At 42.2% G+C, this 16721-nt stretch overlaps 1 pseudogene; it reads right to left on the bottom strand.

Moving 5' to 3' along the window:
• Nucleotides 1-1753: 1753 nt before the first annotated feature.
• Nucleotides 1754-16721, bottom strand: part of LOC119858469 — a 45260-nt pseudogene continuing 30292 nt past the window's right edge.

The following is a 16721-nucleotide window of genomic DNA, read 5'->3' as shown; positions in this document are numbered from 1 at the left end:
CCAACTACTCATATAAAATGATGGGGTATAAATTAGCTGTTACCACTCAAGAAAGCGATCTTGGAGTCATTGTGGATAGTTCTCTGAAAATATCCACTCAATATGCAGCAGCAGTCAAAAAAGCGAACAGAATGCTGGGAATAATTAAGAAAGGGATAGATAATAGGATAGAAAATATCATGTTGCCTCTATATAAATCCATGGTACACCCACATCTTGAATACTGTGTGCAGATGTGGTTGCCTCATCTCAAAAAAAATATTGGAATTGGAAAAGGTTCAGAAAAGGGCAACCAAAATTATTAGAGGTATGGAACGGCTGCCGTATGAGGAGAGATTAATAAGGCTGGGACTTTTCAGCTTGGAAAAGCGACGGCTAAGGGGAGATATAATTGAGGTCTATAAAATCAGACAGGGGTAGAGAAAGTAGATAAGGAAGTGTTGTTTACTACTTCTCATAACACAAGAACTAGTGGTCACCAAATGAAGTTAATAGGCAGTAGGTTTAAAACAAATAAAAGGAAGTATTTCTTCACACAATGCACAGTCAACCTGTGGAACTCCGTGCCAGAGGATGTTGTTAAGGCCAAGACCATAACAGGGTTCAAAAAAGAAATAGATAAATTCATGGAGGATAGGTCCATCAATGGCTATTAGCCAGGATGGGCAGGAATGGTGTCCCTAGCCTCTGTTTGCCAGAAGCTGGAAATGAGCGACAGGGGATGGATCACTTAACGATTACCTGTTTTGGTCATTCCCTCTGGGGCACCTGGCACTGGTTTGACAGAAGAAGGAGCTATGGTCTCAAGTTGCACTGGGGGAGGTTTAGGTTGGATATTAGGAAAAACTTTTTCACTAGGAGGGTGGTGAAGCACTGGAATGGGTTACATAGGGAGATGGTGGATTCTCCTTCCTTAGAGGTTTTTAAGGTCAGGCTTGACAAAGCCCTGGCTGGGATGATTTAGTTGGAGATTGGTCCTGCTTTGAGCAGGGGGGTTGGACTAGATGACCTCCTGAGGTCCCTTCCAACCCTGATATTCTATGATTCTATGACAGGATACTGGGCTAGACGGACCTTTGGTCTGACCCAGTAGGGCCATCCTTATGTTCTTATGTATGTTCTTATTTATGGGCTATATCAGGGTTTCTCAAACAGAGGTCCGTGGACTCCTGGGGGTCGCGAGGGTACTCTGCAAGTCAGGTCTGGGAACAGCTGGTGTGCAGGAGGCGCTGAGAGAGTGGGGGAGGAGCAAGGACAGGGTGTGCTCGGGGGAGGGGCAGAAAGAGGTGGGGAAAAGGAGAGGTGGGGGTAGAGCAGGCAGGAAGAGGTGGGGCAGGGGTGGTGCCTTGGGGGAAGCGGTGGAGTGGGGGCAGGGCCTGGGGTGGAGTGGGAGCAGGGCCTAGGATGGAGTGGCGGGTTTGGGGGTCTGCAAAAATTGTAAATCAAAATGGGGGTCCTTCGGTTGCTAAAGTTTGAGAACCACTGGGCTATATGATGGGAGCCCTGTAAACCCTCACTAGACCTACTTAAATGCCTAGTATGGGGATATGTGGCAGATAAACCTCATACCAGGGAGAACTGTTAATAAAGTTTGCTCTGCTGCTTAAATCCATCCTGTATATGTCCTCATTCACTTGCATATCCTATCAAACACATTTTATCTGGAAGTAGACAGGTACTGGTTGTGTCACCCACTATGTGTTTTTTCTCAGTTCAGAATCAAAATTATTTCTTGTCCTTTCCCTCCTGGACTTTTTGCCCTTTTACTTTAGATTAATATTAACTCACCGGTATCAGGGTCATTTACTAGGTTTAACACCACACCTGGGTCTAAATTGATACTGAAGCAAAGATGGTCTTTTTTCAGTGGCACTTCTATAAGGAAATGTGGATCTCCAACTGCAAACACATTACAATGTCTCAGATTAAATGACTTACAAAAGCAGCCTCTCGGTGATAAAGAAACAGTTATGGCTGAGATAATTAGTATTTAGACTCTTCACCCAACGACATTCACTAGGAGTGCAACAAAGAAGAACAAAATAGATGTGAACAAAATCCCAGACATCGGTTGGGAAAATAATACAGCAGGGCAAAGATTACCCTCAAGTTCTTGGAATGCATTGGAGACAATTTTTTCAGAAAGTAGAGAGGCTTTTCTAGATTTGTTTTTGACAAATAGGGAGGAACTGGTTGAGAATTTGAAAGTGGAAGGCTACTTGGGTGAAAGTGATCATGAAATGGTAGAGTTCATGAGTCTAAGGAATGGTAGGAAGGACAACAGCACAATAAAGATAATGGATTTCAAGAAGGCAGACTTTAGCATACTCAGGGAGTTGGTCGGTAAGATCTTATGGCAAGCAAGGCTAAGGGGAAAAACAGTTAGAGAGAGTTGGCAGTTTTTCCAAGAGACATTATTAAGGGCACAAGAGCAAACTACCCCACTACATAAAAAAGATAGGAAGTATGGCAAGAGACCACCTGGCTTACCCAGGAGATCTTCAACGATCTGAAACTCAAAAAAGAGTCCTACAAAAAGTGGAAACTAGGTCAAATTACCAATGATAAATATAAACAAACAACACAAGCATGTAGGGACAAAAATGAGAAAGGCCAAAGCACAAAATGAGATTAAACTAGCTAGAGAGAAAGTGTAAAAAGAAAAGATTCTACAAATACATGAGAAGCAAAAGGAAAACCAAGCACAGTGTAGGCCCATTACTCAATGGGGGGGGGGGAGATTGTGACACTGCACCCCATGTTCTTCCCAGTGATATTATTATGATATGATTATGGCGTAATTCTGATGTCTTCTATGCAGGTTAGGTCATGTGAGATATCACTGGAAAGGCTGTGATTTACTGAATATTATTATCCTATTTGTATGCATGTATTATTTTTACATCTGAAGTTAGGAATAGTAACTATATATCTGTGTTATAAATGTGTTTATACATGGGCAACACCCACTAGACAAAGACTCTCAGTCTAGATGAGAGCTAATGAACCATTAGGGAGAACAATAGGCCTTAGAAGAAGCTTATTTCTCACCTCGGGGCCATTCTGAGGACTCTACAAACAGCCTCTGACTCACGGCTGCTATGACGCTACAGGGACATGTCCCCAGGTCACCTGGTGCTGGACTCCATCTTGGGATACCAGTGTTTTTCCACTAACTGGCCTGGGATCCAAGCTTTGAAACAAAGGGTTTCCACCATATGCAAAAGCTATATAAGGCAGGGAGTGACATCATCGAGATTTTTCACTGACTCCCCACCCAAGAAGACTCCTGGAAGCACGTGAGGAACAAAGACTAAACTGGGGGGAAGTGCTGGACCCAGGCTAAAGGAATTTTTAGCCTGTGAATGGAACAACTGGGGTTTCTAAGCTGTCAGCCAGCGCAGCTTGCCCCTTAAGAGCCTGCAGCCTGCTTGTATCATCGTTTAGGGCAGGGGCGGGCAAACTTTTTGGCCTGAGGGCTGCATCGGGTTTCCGAAATTGTATGGAGGGCTGGTTAGGGGAGGCTATGGCTCCCCAAACAGCCAGGCACGGCCTGGCCCCCACCCCCATCCGACCGCCCCTGCTTCTTGCCCCCTGACGACCCCCTTGGGACCCCTGTCCCATCCACCCCCCCATCCCCTGACTGCCCCTGGAACCCCCACTCGTGACTGCCCCCCGCAACCCCATCCAACCCCTCCTCTCATTCCTGACTGCCTACCCCCATTCAACCCCCCTGTTCCCCATCCTCTGACTGCCCCGACCCCTATTGACACCCTGGCCCCGACCACCCTCCCCAAACTCCCCTGCCCCATAGCCAGCCTCTCTGCTTCCTGCCCCCTTACCATGCTGCCTGGAGCACCGGTGGCTGGTGGCGCTACAGCTGCGCCGCCTGGCTGGAGCCAGCCACGCCACCGCGCAGCACAGAGCACTGGGTCAGACCGGGCTCTGCAGTTGAGCTGCCCTAGGAGCTTGCAGCCCTGCCGCCCAGAGAATTGTGCCAGCGGCGCAGTGAGATGAGGTTGCAGGGGAGGAGGAACAGTGTGGGGGGGGGCTGTAGTTTTCCCTTCTTCAGAAAGTCTTCAGTGTACATTATTTCACATGATTCTCACTCTCTAACACAAAGGTGTTTTGGGGGGATCCTTCAAAGATGACCTTGCAAAGGAAGAATAAAAGATAAGGGTTGTTCACACAATATATGTAAAAAAATCAGTGTTATGGAATAAAATTTCAGTTGTATAATCACAGACAATACAGAGTGGGATAAACTAATTTGTACCCATCTACTCCCTAATATATGGAACTTAAAAGAATAGTGGTTAAGATACTGTGGAAGTGGTTCGCAAAAAGAAAAGGAGTACTTGTGGCACCTTAGAGACTAACAAATTTATTAGAGCATAAGCTTTCGTGAGCTACAGCTCACTTCATCGGATGCATTTGGTGGAAAAAACAGAGGAGAGATTTATATACACACACACAGAGAACATGAAACAATGGGTTTATCATACACATTGTAAGGAGAGTGATCACTTAAGATAAGTCATCACCAACAGCAGGGGGGGGGAAGGAGGAAAACCTTTCATGGTGACAAGCAGGTAGGCTAATTCCAGCAGTTAACAAGAATATCAGAGGAACAGTGGGGGGTGGGGTGGGAGGGGAGAAATACCATGGGGAAATAGTTTTACTTTGTGTAATGACTCATCCATTCCCAGTCTCTATTCAAGCCTAAGTTAATTGTATCCAGTTTGCAAATTAATTCCAATTCAGCAGTCTCTCGTTGGAGTCTGTTTTTGAAGCTTTTTTGTTGAAGTATAGCCACTCTTAGGTGTGTGATCGAGTGACCAGAGAGATTGAAGTGTTCTCCAACTGGTTTTTGAATATTATAATTCTTGACGTCTGATTTGTGTCCATTCATTCTTTTACGTAGAGACTGTCCAGTTTGGCCAATGTACATGGCAGAGGGGCATTGCTGGCACATGATGGCATATATCACATTGGTAGATGCGCAGGTGAACGAGCCTCTGATAGTGTGGCTGATGTGATTAGGCCCTATGATGTATCCCCTGAATAGATATGTGGACAGAGTTGGCAACGGGCTTTGTTGCAAGGATAGGTTCCTGGGTTAGTGGTTCTGTTGTGTGGTGTGTGGTTGCTGGTGAGTATTTGCTTCAGATTGGGGGGCTGTCTGTAAGCAAGGACTGGTCTGTCTCCCAAGATCTGAGAGAGCGATGGCTCGTCCTTCAGGATAGGTTGTAGATCCTTGATGATGCGTTGGAGAGGTTTTAGTTGGGGGCTGAAGGTGATGGCTAGTGGCGTTCTGTTGTTTTCTTTGTTGGGCCTGTCCTGTAGTAGGTGACTTCTGGGTACTCTTCTGGCTCTGTCAATCTGTTTCTTCACTTCAGCAGGTGGGTATTGTAGTTGTAGGAATGCATGATAGAGATCTTGTAGGTGTTTGTCTCTGTCTGAGGGGTTGGAGCAAATGCGGTTATATCGTAGCGCTTGGCTGTAGACAATGGAGTGAGTGGGATGATCTGGATGAAAGCTAGAGGCATGTAGGTAGGAATAGCGGTCAGTAGGTTTCCGATATAGGGTGGTGTTTATGTGACCATCGCTTATTAGCACTGTAGTGTCCAGGAAGTGGATCTCTTGTGTGGACTGGTCCAGGCTGAGGTTGATGGTGGGATGGAAATTGTTGAAATCATGGTGGAATTCCTCAAGAGCTTCTTTTCCATGGGTCCAGATGATGAAGATGTCATCAATGTAGCGCAAGTAGAGTAGGGGCATTAGGGGACGAGAGCTGAGGAAGCGTTGTTCTAAGTCAGCCATAAAAATGTTGGCATACTGTGGGGCCATGCGGGTACCCATCGCAGTGCCGCTGATTTGAAGGTATACATTGTCACCAAATGTGAAATAGTTATGGGTCAGGATAAAGTCACAAAGTTCTGCCACCAGGTTAGCCGTGACAGTATCGGGGATACTGTTCCTGACGGCTTGTAGTCCATCTTTGTGTGGAATGTTGGTGTAGAGGGCTTGCAACAAAGCCCGTTGCCAACTTGTCCACATATCTATTCAGGGGATACCATCATAGGGCCTAATCACATCAGCCACACTATCAGAGGCTCGTTCACCTGCGCATCTACCAATGTGATATATGCCATCATGTGCCAGCAATGCCCCTCTGCCATGTACATTGGCCAAACTGGACAGTCTCTACGTAAAAGAATGAATGGACACAAATCAGACGTCAAGAATTATAACATTCAAAAACCAGTTGGAGAACACTTCAATCTCTCTGGTCACTCGATCACACACCTAAGAGTGGCTATACTTCAACAAAAAAGCTTCAAAAACAGACTCCAACGAGAGACTGCTGAATTGGAATTAATTTGCAAACTGGATACAATTAACTTAGGCTTGAATAGAGACTGGGAATGGATGAGTCATTACACAAAGTAAAACTATTTCCCCATGGTATTTCTCCCTCCCACCCCACCCCCCACTGTTCCTCTGATATTCTTGTTAACTGCTGGAATTAGCCTACCTGCTTGTCACCATGAAAGGTTTTCCTCCTTCCCCCCCCTGCTGTTGGTGATGACTTATCTTAAGTGATCACTCTCCTTACAGTGTGTATGATAAACCCATTGTTTCATGTTCTCTGTGTGTGTGTGTATATAAATCTCTCCTCTGTTTTTTCCACCAAATGCATCCGATGAAGTGAGCTGTAGCTCACGAAAGCTTATGCTCTAATAAATTTGTTAGTCTCTAAGGTGCCACAAGTACTCCTTTTCTTTTTGTGAATACAGACTAACACGGCTGCTACTCTGAAACCTGTGGAAGTGGTTGTGTCAAGTTATGGTTAGTACTTGCAATAAAGATTTGTCGTATATCATACAGCTAGACAGCTGCAGGGAAAATTTTCAGTGTTGCCAACTCTCATGATTTTATTACAAGTCTCAAAATCTCTTGATGTCTTCTAGATGCCTTTCTGGAAGATAGGCTTTAGTCAAACAAGTTATTGGACTCAGTACAGGGATAACTGAGTAAAAGTCTATGCCCTGTGTTATACACAAGGTGAGACTAAGTCAACTAATTGTTCCTTCAGGGCCTAAAATCTGAGAGTCTATGATTATTCAGTCTGAAAATTCATACAGGAAGTACATTATTCTTTATTTCTCCTGCTTCAACAGCTTCAATCATCCAGTCAGTGATGAGGAACAATACCAGTCACACACTGGAGCAAAGTTTTCAAAAGCACCTAAGGATTTAAAGTCTAAAGTCCCATTGAAACCCAGTGGGACTTGGGCTCAGAAGTCACTCATGTAAATTTTCAAAAGCACCTTATGCTAGTGACTATAAAAGTGACAAACAACCCATAGCCCCAAATTTGTTTGCTTATATTATTACTTGAAAACCTGTGAATAATTAATAAATTTGCAGAAATCAGGCTTTGTTTAAATGATTAGTAAACATAAAATAAGATTAAATACATCAGATAATTTATTCACAATGAATTATTCCACCAGCTCTAGATAAATGATCTCAGATTAGATTGTGCAGCAAAACTATGAAAATGTCTCTACCTTCTACTGGTTTATCAGCAATTGTAGCTTTATCTTCATTATCTTCTGGTTTTGTTACCACCATGGATGTGAGGAGAGTCACAAATGTATATTTTAGAGAGAGCTCCAGGGCTTCTGCTGCAAGATTCCTCCGTTTTTCTTCTTGAGCTGAAATGCTGAATGCAGGAAGAGAATCTAAACAGCAGCTTGCACCTTTTTAGAAACTTTCTACAAAGCCAAGACATTAAACACTGCATTATATTTTTCTGCATAATAGTGTAAGGGGACTGTTGCCCCCTTACTACCATTCAGTGGGGGTGTTTTAGTTGCTAGCTCCCAGTACTAAAGAGGGGGAAGGGTCGATGGGGAATCAGGACCCTGAGACTGACAGCCCCCAGGAACAATGGGGAGAGGCCAATGCTTCAGGTCAGTCTGAATGACAGGGCAAGCAGGCTAATCAGGGAGTCAGGAGGCCAGGGAGCTCTTGTCCTCCCTGTGAGCTGGAATTGCCTGGGTCAGACAGAGTGGGGCCGAGCTAAGGAAAAAGCAGGGGCCTGAGTTAAGCTGGGGAGCAGAGTTGTGCCAGATCCAGAGGGACCAGAAAAGCAGCCCAGAGAGAGCAGACTCTGTCCTGGGAGCAGAGCTGCAGCCCCAAAGCCAGAGGCACAGCTCAGAGAGAGCAGACTTGCCCTGGGAGCAGAGCGGCAGCAACCAGAGCCAGAGGGGCCAGAAAAGCAGCCCACAAAGCAGGTCAATGCTGGGAGCAGAGTCACAGAAGCACCCTGCAGAGCAGACCTGTCCTGGAGCAGAGCTGCAGCAACCACAGGCAGAGGGGCCGAAGCAGCCCAGGGAGCTGGAGGCAGAGCAGCAGCAGTGTTGAGACAGAGTGGTGGAGCTGGAGCTGGAGCAGTCCGGAGCTGGGTGCAGTGAGCAGCTGGGGAGAGCGAGGGGGACCCTGGGCAGCGGGCCCAGCACAGGGAGACACCTCAGCCAAGAGGCTCTGCAGGCCAGGCTTGGATCGTAACCTTGACAGGGCGGGGGCAACACTGGGAAGAAGGGCCCTGCCACCTAGAGCCTGTGGCCACCACCAGAGCAAGTGTCCAACCCACAGCATCCCTAGAGCACTGCCAGGGCCTGAGAAGATGGCCTGGGATTTACAAGGAACAGTCTGTGAACTGCCCGGACATTCCAGAGACACTGTTTGTGATGTTCCTTGCTACAGAACGGGGTGATGTGTTTCCTTTAACCTTTCCCATTTTTCTTATTCTTTTTAAAATTAATTGTTGATTAAATAACTTGTATTTGCTTTAAATTGTATGTAATGGTCAGTGGGTCAGAGAAGTGCCCAGTGCAGAGAGAGTACCCTGGAGTGGAGACACCCTAGCCCCTGTCCTAGCAGGGTTGGGGGTCGAGCCCCCCAGGAATCCTGGGCCCAGCCTTGTTGGGGTTACGAGGACTCTGCCAGACAGGAGAGTGGAAGGGGAGTCCTCACGGGCAGGGAGGCCACTGGGTAAAGGAAGTGGGAGCAAGGAATCAGATCCTTTCACTAGCCCACTTCACCGGGGTAGTGCAGATGCCAGGAAAGTTCCCCACAATAGCGGGACTATTCCCTCGCTTACAATAGCAACATTCTCTTCTGTAATCAGCCAAAAACCACTGAACTTAGATTCTGTCTTTTTCATTCATTGGTTATGTCTTATTGCTTTAAATATTATTGTTAGAAATATTATTTGGATCTCATGAAGTATTACAAAACTTTTTGTTCAGCGAGTCCCAGCACCCAATGCTCAAGTAAACAATTCTGTGTATTTGTATTTTAATAGTAGTTACCACTGTTTTTTAGTGGTGAAAAAGATCCCTGTCTGAATTTTCCAGTTCAGGGACCAAAGCAACCAGCACCTATTGAGTTTCCAAGATTTTTTTTTCCTTTTTGTTTAAGCATCACATTTTGGATATGATGCTTTTGGCTGATTGTATAGTGATAACTATCAGTAGACAGTTTTGTTTGTAAACCTTGTAACTTAGAGATGGCCTTTGTGTTTTGGATATGTTGACTTCTCAGTTTTGGCATCAGGGACAAAAACAATCACCATGCTAGCCCTTCCCCAAAATAAGCAGACTGCCTCTGCTTATAACTCCTAATATATGGCCACCTACATACAACCATCAATCACACTTATAGCATGCGTGTAGAACTCTCAACCTTTGGCTCTAAAAACATTGGTCACTACCCAAGATGTTAAAAGGGCAGTACAAGTAGATCAGGCAGGAATGGGGAAACCATGTATATTAAGGCAGATATGATTAAAACCAGCCAAATCTCTTTACAGTGAGCAGATGTTACCTCTAATTTGGCAGAAGACCAAATTATGTGGTTATAATTATATTCGGTGTGTCTATTTTTCCTGAATTCACCAGAGGCTGTCGGTGTCCTATCAATATAACTTCAAGATTAAGTTACATTAAGTACTGTATAGAGATTCATACTTTTATAAGGCCATAAGGAACCATTGTGATCCAGTCTGATCTCCTGGTGAACACAGGCCATAGTACTTCCCTGCATTAATTCCTGTTTGAACTGGAGAATGTCTTTTAGAAAAACATCCATTCTTGATTTTAAATTTGCAGCGATGGACAGTCCACCACCAGTCTTGATAAATAGTTCTCATTGTTAAAAATTTTCACTTTATTTCTAGTTGGAATTTGTCTCGCTTCAACTTCCAGCCATAGGATCTTTTCATACCTTTGTCTGCTAGATTGAAGAGCCCTTTATTATCAAATTTCTGTTCCACATGCAGGTACTTATAGACTGTAATCAAGTCATCCCTTAGCTGTCTCTGTGTAAAGCTAAATAGATTGAGCTCTTTGAGTCTATCACTCAAGGTATGTTTTCTAATCCTTTAATTATTCTTGTGCTCTTTCTCTGAACCTTTCCCAATAAATCAACATACTTCTTGAACTATGGACACCAGACCTGGACATAGCACCAATTCCCCATCCACAGGTGAAATAACCTTCCTACTCCATTTATATATTCAAGGATTGCATTAGCAAGGCCACAGTGTTGCAGTGGGAGCTCATTTTCTGTTGATTATCCACCATGATCTCCAAGTCCTTTTCACAGCCACTGCTTTTCCCCATCCTTTAAGTATGGCCTACAGTTTTTGTTCCTAGATGTATGATCTTACATTTGGCTTTATTAAAATACATATTGTTTGCTTGCGCCCAGCTTATCAAGAGATCCAGACCTCTCTGTATCCGGGGCCTGCTCTTTTCATCATTTATCACTCCCACAATCTTTACATCATCTGCAAACTTCATCAGTGATGATTTTGTGTTTTCTTCCGGGTCACTAATAAAAATGTTCAGTAGCGTAGGGCCAAGGACTCATCCCTGCAGGGCCCCATTAGAAACACACCCACTTGATGATGATTCCCCATTTACAATTCCATTTTGAGATCTATCAGCTAACTCGTTTTTAATCAATTTAATGTGGGCCTTGCTGATTTTGGATCACTTCCTGGTGGCCAGTTTATACCCATTTGTTCTTGTGTCCACATTGGTGCTGAGCTGAAATAATTCCTCTCCCTCTCCTGTATTTATCCCTCTGATATATTTATAGAGAGCAATCATATCTCCCCTCAACCTTCTTTTAGTTAGGCTAAACAAGCCAAGCTCCTTAAGTCTCCTTTCATAAGACAAGTTTTCCACTCCTCGGATCATCCTAGTAGCCCTTCTCTGTACCTGCTCCAGTTTGAATTCATCCTTTTTAAACATGGGAGACCAGAACTGCACACAGTATTCTAGGTGAGGTCTCACCAGTGCCTTGTATAATGGTACTAAAACCTCCTTATCCCTACTGGAAATGCCTCTTCTGATGCATCCCAAAACCGCATTAGCTTTTTTCACAGCCATATCACATTGACAGCTCATAGTCATCCTATGATCAACCAATACTCCAAGGTCCTTCTCCTCTTCCGTTACTTCTAATTGATTCGTCCCCAACTTATAACTAAAATTCTTGTTATTAATCCCTAAATGCATAACCTTACATTTCTCACTATTAAATTTCATCCTATTACTATTACTCCAGTTTACAAGGTCATCCAGATCCTCCTGTATAATATCCCGATCCTTCTCTGAATTGGCAATACCTCCCAGCTTTGTATCATCTGCAAACTTTATTAGCACACTCCCACTTTTTGTGCCAAGGTTAGTAATAAAAAGATTAAATAAGATTGGTCCCAAAACCGATCCCTGAGGAACTCCACTGGTAACCTCCCTCCAACCTGACAGTTCGCCTTTCTGTAGGACCCGTTGCAGTCTCCCTTTTAACCAATTCCTTATCCACCTTTTGATGTTCATATTGATCCCCATCTTCTTCAATTTAACTAATAATTCCCCATGTGGCACGGTATCAAATGCCTTACTGAAATCTAGGTAAATTAGATCCACTGCATTTCCTTTATCTAAAAAAATCTGTTACTTTTTCAAAAAAGGAGATTAGGTTGGTTTGGCACGATCTACCTTTTGTAAAACCATGTTGTATTTTGTCCCATTTACCATTGACTTCAATGTCCTTAACTAATTTCTCCTTCAAAATTTTTTCCAGGACCTTGCATACTACAGATGTCAAACTATCTGGCCTGTAGTTACCCGCATCACTTTTTTTCCCTTTCTTAAAAATAGGAACTATATTAGCAATTCTCCAATCATTCGGTACTACTCCTGAGTTTACAGATTCATTAAAAATTCTTGCTAATGGACTTGCAATTTCAGGTGAAAGACCTCGGAAAGGTCTTTTAAAGCTCTCTGATGCAAGCTATCCTGACATGCTGATTTTAAATTGTCTAGCTTTAGTAGCTGCTGTTTAATATCCTCTTGGGTTAGTGCTGGAATGGAAAGTGTTTCATCACTTGATATGCATACATCATCTGTGTTTTTCCACAGGTACAGAACAAATATAATTATTGACCACTTCTGATTTTTCTGCATTTTTGACAATTTTCCAATTTCCAACAGGCAGTGTGACCTTCTTTCTTGATTGTGGGTTTGTGACTTTTGAGACAGCTAGTAATCTGGTAAAATGTTCTAAAATAGACCTCAATTATCATTCACATTTTTCTGTTTAAATTCTCTCTCTCAATTGATTTGGCTCATAATTGTTTTCAGCTTTGTGAAAATAGTCCCTTTAAAGCACCAAGTATGTATATTACTGGTTTAGATGTTATTCTATTTGCACATAACAAATGTAATCAAGTCATGATCACTTTTATCTAATTTACCACGTATTTTGAGTTCTGTGATAAGTTCCTCTTTATTTGTCAAGATGATATCTAATATAGAATTCCCCTGAGTTGAATGCAACACTTTGAGTTAGTATCAACTCATGTGAATGCAGATTAAAGTTTGGGTCCAATGCCAACCCATCCATAGTCAAGTAATAATAATATTTTTATGTGTTGCAATGGAGAGGTTATAGCCTAAAGTCCAGTAGATGGCAGTACTACACACACAGGCATGCACCAGAGAGTACTTTACAGACTATCAGTAGATGATACTCTATAAACATGAGTTTCCTATAAAAATTAGTGTTTCTTTGCATTTTCTAGTGGGCCGTTGGTTGTATATGTCTAACAGCTTATTTAAAATAAAGTCTATTGGGTATTTTTTATGCAGTTCTTAACCTGAATAGAAAGACTCACTCTGAATTAAATACATATATAGGTAAAAAGCACATGCAATTGATCTATTTACAACAGTTTTTCTGCAACAACATTTAAAAATATATGTAAAACAATACCACATGTTCCATTATCAGCCTATTTTATACATAGATATCTAATGTTACTACACTGGTTTTTGTTTGATTAGTGCTATTCCATTCATTCTACACTCTAATTTTCTAAACCATGAAGTGATATAAAGTAGAATATAGACCTGCATGTTTATCATGCATTGGCTTCTGTGGCATTGTTCATCTGAGTTAATAAGGTCACCATGAGCCAGTAGTTTCCATTAAATGCTGACTTTAGAGGGAAAGCATTCTAGGATAAAGAAAAATGATAAAGCCTGACCATCTATAACAAAAAAATATTTTTTGTATTCGGGATTCCTAAAGCCATTGAGTGATAAAATTATTTCTTTAAATTCTAACCTGAGTCTAATCTAAAAGGAATAAGTTGCTTGCCTTTAGAAGACTAATAATCAAGCAAAGACATTGCTGCTATAATTGTAGCCACATTCAGAATCTGAGTTAGGCATATGCAATAATACATGGGGAGATCTAGAGCTGCTTTGAGTTTCTATCTAGATTTAGTCCCTCATTCTTAGAGTCAGTAGGCAATAGGAAATTGCAGAGGGGAAGGGGTGAGCCAGGAAGGGTATGTGCTGAACCCTATAGGATGAGGAATGGTATTAATGGGACTTGGGCTATCTTCCAACTCCCAAAGATAGTGATGATTACACAATGCATGTGTACAGGAAAGGAAGGTTCCAAAACAGGAGAACAATGTAGGCCTTCATGAAGGTGCATGTTGATGCCAGGCACCCTCCCCTAACTACTCAGACCCCAGATTACAAGGCCCAAGTCACTCCATTCACTTATGCCCCCAATCTGTGTGGAGTTGTGCCAATCTTTAGTGCCACTTTACAGCTATGGGGGATAGAAATAAAGCACAAACTGAGAGGGATGGGGTGGAGGTGGGGGCAAAAAAAAAAAAAAAAGGGAAGGGGAGATTCAGGACTCTCATGCCTGCCTACTATCACTATGATTAAAAATGAGTTATATGCACAGTCAGGCAGCATTTGTCCCACATAAAGAGGAATAAAATGATCCAAGTCCATTTCCACTGGAACGCAGAGCAAATCAGTGATAGTCAAAGATGTGTGTGTATGGGAGGGGAATGGGATGGTGGACGGGAGGGTTCCTTGTCATTTAGGAAGAATTTAAGTGCTGATGAAAGGTGACAGATTGAAAGCCTGAAGTGTTCTATTTATCCACAGAAGTTATAGGGTACAAGTGTCAGCACAAGTGTACGATCTCCTATGCTGTCCTTTATTTGTTCCACAGCTCTGATTTGAATGGACTATTTCAAGAGAGGAGAGAATTGTTCAGTTTCCGTGGCCCATTTTGTCCTTTGTCCCTTCTCCTGAGATTTACATGCTTTAGTGGATTTCATGATGTGGGTACATGTCTACTGGGAACTGAAGCAACTCATATCACATCAACCAAGCCTGATAGTAACAAGCTTTGATCACTGCCAACACACAAAGTGATTTTAACTGTATACATTTTTATACTTAGTTATCGTTTTTCCAGTAATTGTTGGATGGTTAGATAGGCCCAAAGCCTCTCAGTGTAATCACCAAATATGTATTCCTGGTCGTGGAGAGCTTTAGCCGTTTCTTCAATATCTACCTTTTCAGTAAATGTCACATCATTGTTTGCCTGTTAGAAATTGAGAATCTGCTGTTTACAAACATTTAAATGATCTCACCACTGCATAAAGGTATTTCAATTAGGGATGCATTTTTTACATACAGAAACGCAGCAACAAATGGTCTCTAACAACTTTCAATTAATTACACTGACGTGATACAGTCAGATAAAGAAATTAGTCTGTAATCGTGAAAATAATACAAGAAATTTGGTGGGGCTTTGGGTACCTCTACTTGGACACATGCCATGCTCTGACACTAACATACATATTCTGGGACACCTCTGTATTTTTATTAACCCCTGTTCAATTAGAGTAGCAGCCAAGTGCACCTCAGTGTTACTACATTAGGTAATACAAGGGTAATGCAACGATAATGCACTTAATTTAGATCAAATATGAAACAGTGGGGTTATTGAGATGTTTAAGTGGATACTCAGACTTCCTTTTCAATCAATGGCATGCAAGAGCATGAAAATTTAATCTCCTTTTCGCTAATTCATAGTAGCTCATTCATAGTGGGATGTTTTTGAGTTATCACTTCCCAAAAGTACTGAAACACTAAACTACCACTATGGGATGTTTGGTGAGAGCTAGAACTCATCTATCAGATGAAATAACATTGATTTATTTTTCAGTGAGGAAGTGGTGGCACTGGCAACCCACCACATGTAGAGAGACATAAATCAGTGTAACAGGAGCCATTTGATACTGTCTATCATTGGGCCAGCTGGTAAACATTTCGAAAGAAAAAAATGTCGTCATTTACTTTCAAAGAGACTTAAATTTTTAAACAAGTTAGGTATTTTTGCAAGTTTACCCATTAACTGTATGTTGGATGTCAAACTTATTTTTTTAGTGGTGATTATGCAACTACTATCCATAAGTAGGACCACTGAAATATGTCACACACATTCCATTTATAGAGTGGGGATGTAGAGTCTTCTTATTTGTTTTTATGTTTTCTGCGGGATTTTTCTGGCATGACTCAAGCCTTGATATTTTGTAAAACAGGCTTAAAATAAACACACAGCAGAACCAATACTTACAACTTGAGCTTTCACAGCAGCAGTAAAGCTGTTCAGGTCATTGTCTACAATAGGTCCAGCCATCACAATTTCAGAGCCATCATAATAATGATTGGAATTGTTCTGAGTTAATTCAGATGTTGCATTGATAGGGAGTTGCACTGCTCGAAGCATGGGATTGGCCACTTCATCATAAAAACTCTATAAATGGAAAAAAGGGATCAAATCCAAATAAATAAAAGTGTCTGTACTATCTGGTATTGCACAGGCATTCAAATTTTGCCTAACAAAGGGCTGCATTAGGAGCTAGCCAAGAGTCTGAAAGCTATACTTAATTTGCCCTCTTTTATTCTATGGTGGTATAGCCTGCAGAAAGAAATAGTCCCAGCATACAAATTTCCATTTTGAATTGATTGGCCAGGCTGCTTATATGAATTCAAAAACTGCATGTTGAAAACGTTACATTAGAAGGCAGTGTGTTCTAGTAGATAGAGAACCAGACCAGGAGTCCCAAAATCTGGACTCTATTCCCAGCCTTGCAGATTAATTGCTTTGTGACCCTCTCTAATCCATTTAGCTTCTGTACCTCAGTTTCCCTGTTTTGGATAATGAAGATAAATAAGGCTGACCCCTTTGTAAAGCACTTTGAGATCTATATATGAAGAGTGTTTTATTTATTTCTTTTACTACTTTCCATA

Source organism: Dermochelys coriacea, chromosome 7 (genome assembly GCF_009764565.3).
Source record: "Dermochelys coriacea isolate rDerCor1 chromosome 7, rDerCor1.pri.v4, whole genome shotgun sequence".
In the NCBI taxonomy this organism is placed as follows: Eukaryota; Metazoa; Chordata; order Testudines; family Dermochelyidae; genus Dermochelys; species Dermochelys coriacea.
The sequence above is the reverse complement of the archived record's forward strand: the minus strand, read 5'-3'. Positions and strand labels throughout refer to the sequence as shown.